This window comes from Zingiber officinale, chromosome 4B (genome assembly GCF_018446385.1).
Source record: "Zingiber officinale cultivar Zhangliang chromosome 4B, Zo_v1.1, whole genome shotgun sequence".
Taxonomy (NCBI): domain Eukaryota; kingdom Viridiplantae; phylum Streptophyta; class Magnoliopsida; order Zingiberales; family Zingiberaceae; genus Zingiber; species Zingiber officinale.
This window is the reverse complement of record NC_055993.1, coordinates 8,474,227-8,481,544: the sequence shown is the minus strand read 5'-3', so window position 1 is coordinate 8,481,544 and position 7,318 is coordinate 8,474,227.

Below are 7,318 nucleotides of genomic sequence, written 5' to 3'. Positions count from 1 at the left end.
GCGGCTAGTTCAGACAGAAGATCGTACGACAGAAGCTTTTACTGTCACGTCAGAGATATGCTCAGCTCTTTAAGGTATTGTGTCAGGGGCACTTTACTGATACATTTTTTTTAGGGAAAGCTTTGAAAAGCGTGCACGCATTGTAAAGCTTGCATGCGCGCTACAGGAGCCCTATATAAAGGGGGGTCCAAACTTCAACGGAGATATATGATAATCTACTGTTGCTGCTACAGTTTGTTTGCTTTGCCTCCACACATCGCCGGTGACTGACTTGAGCGTCGGAGGGTCAACGCTGGAGACCCCTTCCCTGGATCGGCACTGACTTAGTTGTGGTTTCAGGGTCGCGCGGAGTCAACACACGGTCAACCAGAGCACCACATTCCTAGCTTCTGTCACCTCGACTATCGAACAGAATCAGCCACTAAACGAGTTTTGTATCAATCAATAGTACTATCATTTTTAAATTTCAAAATAAAGATCCAACGACTAATTACAATATCAACCGAAAATGGTACAACCATCGATTCCCATGTACCACGAGAGATAAGGAGAAATATTTTCTCATGCTATGGTGTTCTATTTCTTTAGTTATGGTTAATTAAGGTAGGATTTAATTAATATAAATAAAATGTAGATTCGTTACATTAACGATCTCCTTAGTGTCGGTCCCACGGATATGAAGAAAGATACATGCAGATGCAGGTACGCGTCAGACGTATGATGGAGTAAATCCAGGTTGTCAGTTCCTGAGAATCGATCCCTGACTATTATGTCAGAGATAACATATGCTCATCGTCTGTGCTACGTCCTTGGGGGATGATTTATATTAATTATTGATCCCGTCCGGAGGCTGAGTCGGACAGAGGCCGATCGCGGTGGACTGGGCGTTGACGGCAAGTTGCGGGCAATGCAGGCTCCCCACGGGTGGCTGACGCCGCTACAGGACCCTGCGCACACTCAGACGATCTCCCTTTTTACGTTAGAGACCGAAACCCAGGGAAAAAGTCTCTGGATCAGGCCCTCCGACGCTCAAGTCAGGTCCTTTTTCCCCAGAAAGAACAGAGAGAAGCAGAAGGAAAAACAGTTGTGGAAAAAGGTGACGAGAGAGTATGTGCGCGTACCTGCGTACGAGGGACTTCTCCCCTTTTATGCGTCCTCCTGCTGGAACCTGCCCCTCTGTCAGAAAACGTTAGACGTCCGGCTTTGTCCTCTAGTCCTGGACACCTGTCGCGCTGCTATTTGTTGTGAAAGTATCTTTCTGTTAGGAAACTCCGCCTTCGCACTCGGGTTTTGTCCTGTAATGAGGGACAGCTGGCAGGCTACTACTGGCTATGAGGGCATCTTTTCGTTTCAGGAACCTTCGCCTTCGCCCGCATCGTTGGTATGTAATGATTATCCCTGACGGACCGTTGAGATTCTCCGCTCCCGTATTACTTAGCTCCTCCGATCCATTGTGTCCCCGCACCAGCCTGCACCTGTGGTTCGTATTTCCAGGCCTCCAACTCGCAGACCTGCAGCCCTAACTGTCTAGACATAGCTATGCTGATCTTCAACCTGCCTCCTGCGCTTTGTACTTCCTGGCCCTCAACCGCAGGTCTGTAGCTCGGGCTGCTTCTGATCAGCTCTGCCGCTTCCGACCCATTGGCCTATACTTCCAGTTCTTGGCCTCTGCTTAGCTCTGCCGATCCCGACTTGCATCCTGCGCTTTGTACTTCCTGGCCCTCAACCGCAGGTCTGTAGCTCGGGCTGCTTCTGATCAGCTCTGCCGCTTCTGACTCATTGGCCTATACTTCCAGTTCTTGGCCTCTGCTTAGCTCTGCCGATCCCGACTTGCATCCTGCGCTATGTACTTCCTGGCCCTCAACCGCAGGTCTGTGGATCGAGCTGCTTCTGATCAGCTCTGCCGCTTCCGACCTATTGGCCTATACTTCTAGTTCTTGGCCTCTGCTTAGCTCTGCCGATCCCGACTTGCATCCTGCGCTTTGTACTTCCTGGCCCTCAACCGCAGGTCTGTGGATTGAGCTGCTTCTGATCAGCTCTGTCGCTTCCGACCCATTGGCCTATACTTCCAGTTCTTGGCCTCTGCTTAGCTCTGTCGATCCCGACTTGCATCCTACGCTTTGTACTTCCTGGCCCTCAACCGTAGGTCTATAGCTCGGGCTGCTTCTGATCAGCTCTGCCGCTTCCGACCCATTGGCCTATACTTCCAGTTCTTGGCCTCTGCTTAGCTCTGCCGATCCCGACTTGCATCCTGCGCTTTGTACTTCCTGGCCCTCAACCGCAGGTTTGTGGATCGAGCTGCTTCTGATCAGCTCTGCCGCTTCCGACCCATTGGCCTATACTTCCAGCTCTTGGCCTCTGCTTAGCTCTGCCGATCCCGACTTGCATCCTGCGCTTTGTACTTTCTGGCCCTCAACCGCAGGCCTGTGGATCGAGCTGACTCCGCTCAGCTCTGCCGATCCCAACCCGCTTCTGCCTATGCTGAGCCCTGACTGCCCTGTCAGCCTGCCTTTTTGACCGCCAAGTCGCCATGACTATTGACCGCCACCTCCTCGTGACTTTTGATCGCCACATAGCCTGGACTTTTCTAATCCTTTCCTCTTGGGCCCCTCCATCACTAACCGTATCACAAGCCTCCCCCACAAGTCTAGTCGAAGGAGGACGACAGTCTGACTGACTAGACCTCTGCACCTTTCTGTGACTTCGGCATATCTTTGTGATCTCAACAGATCTCTGTGTATCTGCCTCAGCGTATCTCTATGATCTCAGCATATCTCTGTGCACCCTGCTTCCTGCGTCACGCATCAGCTTTTGTGTCGCGTTGCTTGGGATACCATGCCTTCTTCCTTACTTCACCAGTCGCTTGGGGTGTCGCGCTCATGCCTTTGCTTTGACTTGGCCATCCGCCTTCTTTATAAAGAGCCTCACGGTCACTTCTTCGCTCTATCCTTCTTCATTCCTGCTCCTCTACTATCTTTTGTTCACCCGCGCTTTAACTGCTTCTTTTCCCCCGAAATGCATTCTCCTTCCTTTGACGAAGTTGATCAACTACCTTCCCAAATGCGGATAGATCAGCTCACCTCACAACTTGCCGAGAAAGAACGCGAACTGGAGCGCCTGTCCAGGGACCGAGCTCGTCTGCTGGCTGCCAGTTTGATCTGCAGCACCAAATTAGCCGCCAAGACCGTTTGCAACGAGAGCATGAGACAGAGTTATCTCTCCTTCGTGCGGTTCTTGAGGACAAACAAGACACGCTCGCCCAGCAATAAACAGTCATCGACTCCCTTCACGCGGAGCTGGCCCGGGCCGTGAGCGCGCCTGAATCTCCCGACAGGTCTTCACGCGGGAGTGCTCGTTCCCCAGGACCAATTCCTTCCACGAGTCAAAGCTGGCCTGGGGAATAGTTGTCGCAGTGGCTCCTTTGTTAGGAGGCGTTTCTGCCTGTAGCCTTGGCTGTATCCCTCCCTTGCTGAACTGCGCTGCTACGCTTGTAGATCCGTCCCCTTTTGGCCCAGTTTCTCCTGCTCAATTTTCATCTAGCAAACACGTTTTTAGAAATAGGCCCTTGTGTAAGAGCCTAGAGTCGCTTCATGATTTCTTTTCATGCATGTATTTTGGATAATAAAGTCAATGTAGTGCTTAAAAATTGCCACTGTGATGAGCGTGTAAAACCTGATTTCGTAGTTAATATTGGCGCTGTAGGAGTAGGGTAGATGGTGCTCCGCATCCCTTGTCCTGCGTATTTGTTGCATATTTGAAATTCGCGCAAAGTAAAGTTAGATGTAGCTGACCTGATTATGGAAAATGCCCTGCTAAAGGTGAGGCACATCTCTCAGCAAGGTAGTTAGGCATAGGCACCGAGCTCGCTTATGATTTTCAAAGAGGGGCTGATTTTTGATTCCCGCATGGGGCCGACCTGAAAGGTCGTTGGTCGTGAGTACAGAGCTCACTTTTGATTCTCGCAGGGGAGCCGACCTAAGAAGGTCGTTGGGCGTGAGGACAGAGCTCACTTATAACTCGCACTGAGGCGAGAGTCTGGGACTACCGACCTAAAAGGTCGTTGGGCGTGAGTCCGGAGCGCACTTTTGATTCTCGCAGGGGAGCCGACCTAAGAAGGTCGTTGGGCGTGAGGACAGAGCTCACTTATAACTCGCACTGAGGCGAGAGTCTGGGACTACCGACCTAAAAGGTCGTTGGGCGTGAGCACAGGGCTCACTTTTAATTCTCGCATGGGAGCCGACCTAAAAAGGTCGTTGGGCGTGAGGACAGAGCTCACTTATAACTCGCACTGAGGCGAGAGTCTGGGACTACCGACCTAAAAGGTCGTTGGGCGTGAGCACAGGGCTCACTTTTAATTCTCGCATGGGAGCCGACCTAAAAAGGTCGGGCGTGAGGACAGAGCTCACTTATAACTCGCCTGGGGAGAGTTTGGGGCTACCGACCTAAAAGGCCGTTGGGCGTGAGCACGGGGCTCACTTTTAATTCTCGCATGGGAGCCGACCTGAAAGGTCGTTGGGCGTGAGGACAGAGCTCACTTATAACTCGCACTGAGGCGAGAGTCTGGGGCTACCGACCTAAAAGGTCGTTGGGCGTGAGCACAGGGCTCACTTTTAATTCTCGCATGGGAGCCGACCTAAAAAGGTCGTTGGGCGTGAGAGCAGAGCTCACTTATAACTCGCACTGAGGCGAGAGTCTGGGACTACCGACCTAAAAGGTCGTTGGGCGTGAGCACAAGGCTCACTTTTAATTCTCGCATGGGAGCCGACCTAAAAGGTCATTGGGCGTGAGAGCAGAGCTCACTTATAACTCGCACTGAGGCGAGAGTCTGGGGCTACCGACCTAAAAGGTCGTTGGGCGTGAGCACAGGGCTCACTTTTAATTCTCGCATGGGAGCCGACCTAAAAAGGTCGTTGGGCGTGAGAGCAGAGCTCACTTATAACTCGCACTGGGGCGAGAGTTTGGGTACTCCGGTCCGAGACCAGTGGCGATGGCGCTGGTCCGAGACCAGTAATGATATTCCGGTCCGAGACCGGTGGCGATGGCGCTGGTCCGAGACCTGCTGGACCTTCCTCGCCAGTAGCACAGATGTGATGCTCTCCTCGGCCCCCATCTGCCTCATCTAAATCGCCTTAATCACTTCTACCGGGCCGGGTGTTATTCGCCAGTTTTGCGCTCGTTCTGCCGCATCCCTCGTCTTCCTGCAAGCATATCATGCATAATATAGGATGTCGGCGGGAGAGAGGGAACATGAACCTTATTCGGCCCTGGGCGTGCAACGCTCTTCTAGCTTGTGGGAGCTTCGCGTGCCTTTGCATGCTGGTGTGGTTAATGAACCGGCTTGAGGGATGTCTCCACCGAGATGCTTGCCTAGCTATTCCGAGCAAGCAGCTCCCCTGGCTGCCAACCCCTGCCTTCCTAACCTCCGCTGATCAACCCTGTTCCTTGCGCGACCCCTACTGAATTGCCTGGCCTTTGCAGCTCTGTAAAATCTCCCGCTTGACCCTACCGAGGGATGCCTCTTTTTTAGGGCCACACCTTATCATGATTCCCCCGCCGCGCCTATCTTTAATAGGTTTATTCTTATGCTGACACTTGTCCGTTGCATTTATGGCCCACGCTTCCTGACGTCAGTTTCCATACTTTCTTCGCACGCCTTCATGCTTACTTCCCTTTAGACGGCGCGGGGCGGGTTACCCAAAAAGATACTCGGCCCGATTCTCGGTGCTCCTCAGGCATGAATGGGCTTTATAAACCCTAAAGGTTATCTGCCGCTTCCTTTCCAACTCTTCGTTCTCCTCCCCTCCTCCTCCGTGCTCGTCCTTGCTAGTGCAACTTGCCATCTTCTGACCTGAGCTCGCGACCCCTCTGCCCTTCTGATCGTTCCTGGCCTGTGATCCTTCTCGCCTCTAACCTTCTCGCTTGCTCCTCTCTCGCGACCATGGACGGTAAGGACCTCCCCTGGTATTCATGCTATCTTTCGGATTTGGACCACCGTGACCTGTCGGTATTACAATCCCTTCTGCAATTGGATTCCTCATATGAGCTTCGACTCCCATCACCCCATGAGTATCCTTCGTCTCCTCCTGAAGGTTTTATCACTGTTTTTAGAGATCAGATTGTGGGCGGTCTTCGCTTTCCTTTGCACCCCTTTATTTCAGGCTTGTGCCAGTATTGCGGCATCGGCATCTCCCAGTTTGCTCCCAATGTATTTCGAGCTATCTGTGGAACCGTCATCTTATGCCGTATCTATCGAGTTCCCTTGACGCCTCACCTATTCCAGCACTTCTATTCTTTCCGGCGAGCCGAGGCGGGGATATTCAACGTTCAGGCCAAGCCGGGCTTTAAGTTCTTTGACGGCTTACCTTCTTCCAACAAGGGTTAGAGGTCCCGCTTTTTCTTTCTTAAACCGCCTTCCCCCTTAGCCGGGCCTTCTCAGTGGCGCCCCCTCCCGGCTTCGGCTTTTCCCCCACATGTTCATGAGTCTGCCTGCTTTGCAGCTGCGGACAAGTTGACCGGTGTTCTTGTTCGCTTGTCTGTGTTGATGCTGGAAGGCATCTTATACACCTTCGGTCTTAGTCCCGTCCCCGCAGAAATCGGAGCTCCCTTTGGTAAGTTATCTATTCTTGCACGCCGCTCTTCGCTAACTGAGGTGCCTTTTTTTTTTTATTCTTGTAGCGGCCGCTATCCTCCGTTCCTTCGCCTGCCAAGAGACGCCCGCAGTTGCTGTTCTTGAAGCCCTGCATCAGGAGCTGACTCCAGGCCTACCTTCTGATCCAGCTGTTGCCCTCGGTCCTCAACTTCCAGCACCCCGACTTCTGATGTTGTGATTGCCCCGCCGCTCTCAGTGCTACCTTCCTCCAGCGCTGCAGACCCAGCATTGTCCCACACCTTCGATCAACCTGTGACTGCTCCTTCGCTCACTGGACAGGCTCCTCCTCCCCGTTCTACTCTGCGGCTACGTGTGACGCGCAATAGCAAACGGACGGCCCCGGTCACCGCCACTTCTCCTCCACCTTCACAGTGCCAACGCGTGGTGGTTCTTTCTTCCCCCTCCAAGTCTTCGGGCACGAGCTCGGCTCAGGAGCCAAGTTTGGGCCAGGAACAGGCCTATGACCTAGAGGTGGTAAGCCCGCCATCAGACCGGCTTACTACGGCGCCACCCCCGAGCGTGCTACCTGCCCCGCCTTCACCTTCTGGTGGCCAACCCCCGGGTTCGTTGACTCCTCCAGCCTCCTCCCCTCTGATGCCAACGAGCCCGGCTGTGCCTATTTCTGAACAGCACTCCCCGGACTGGGCCTTTAGGGCCCTCTGGAGGCTT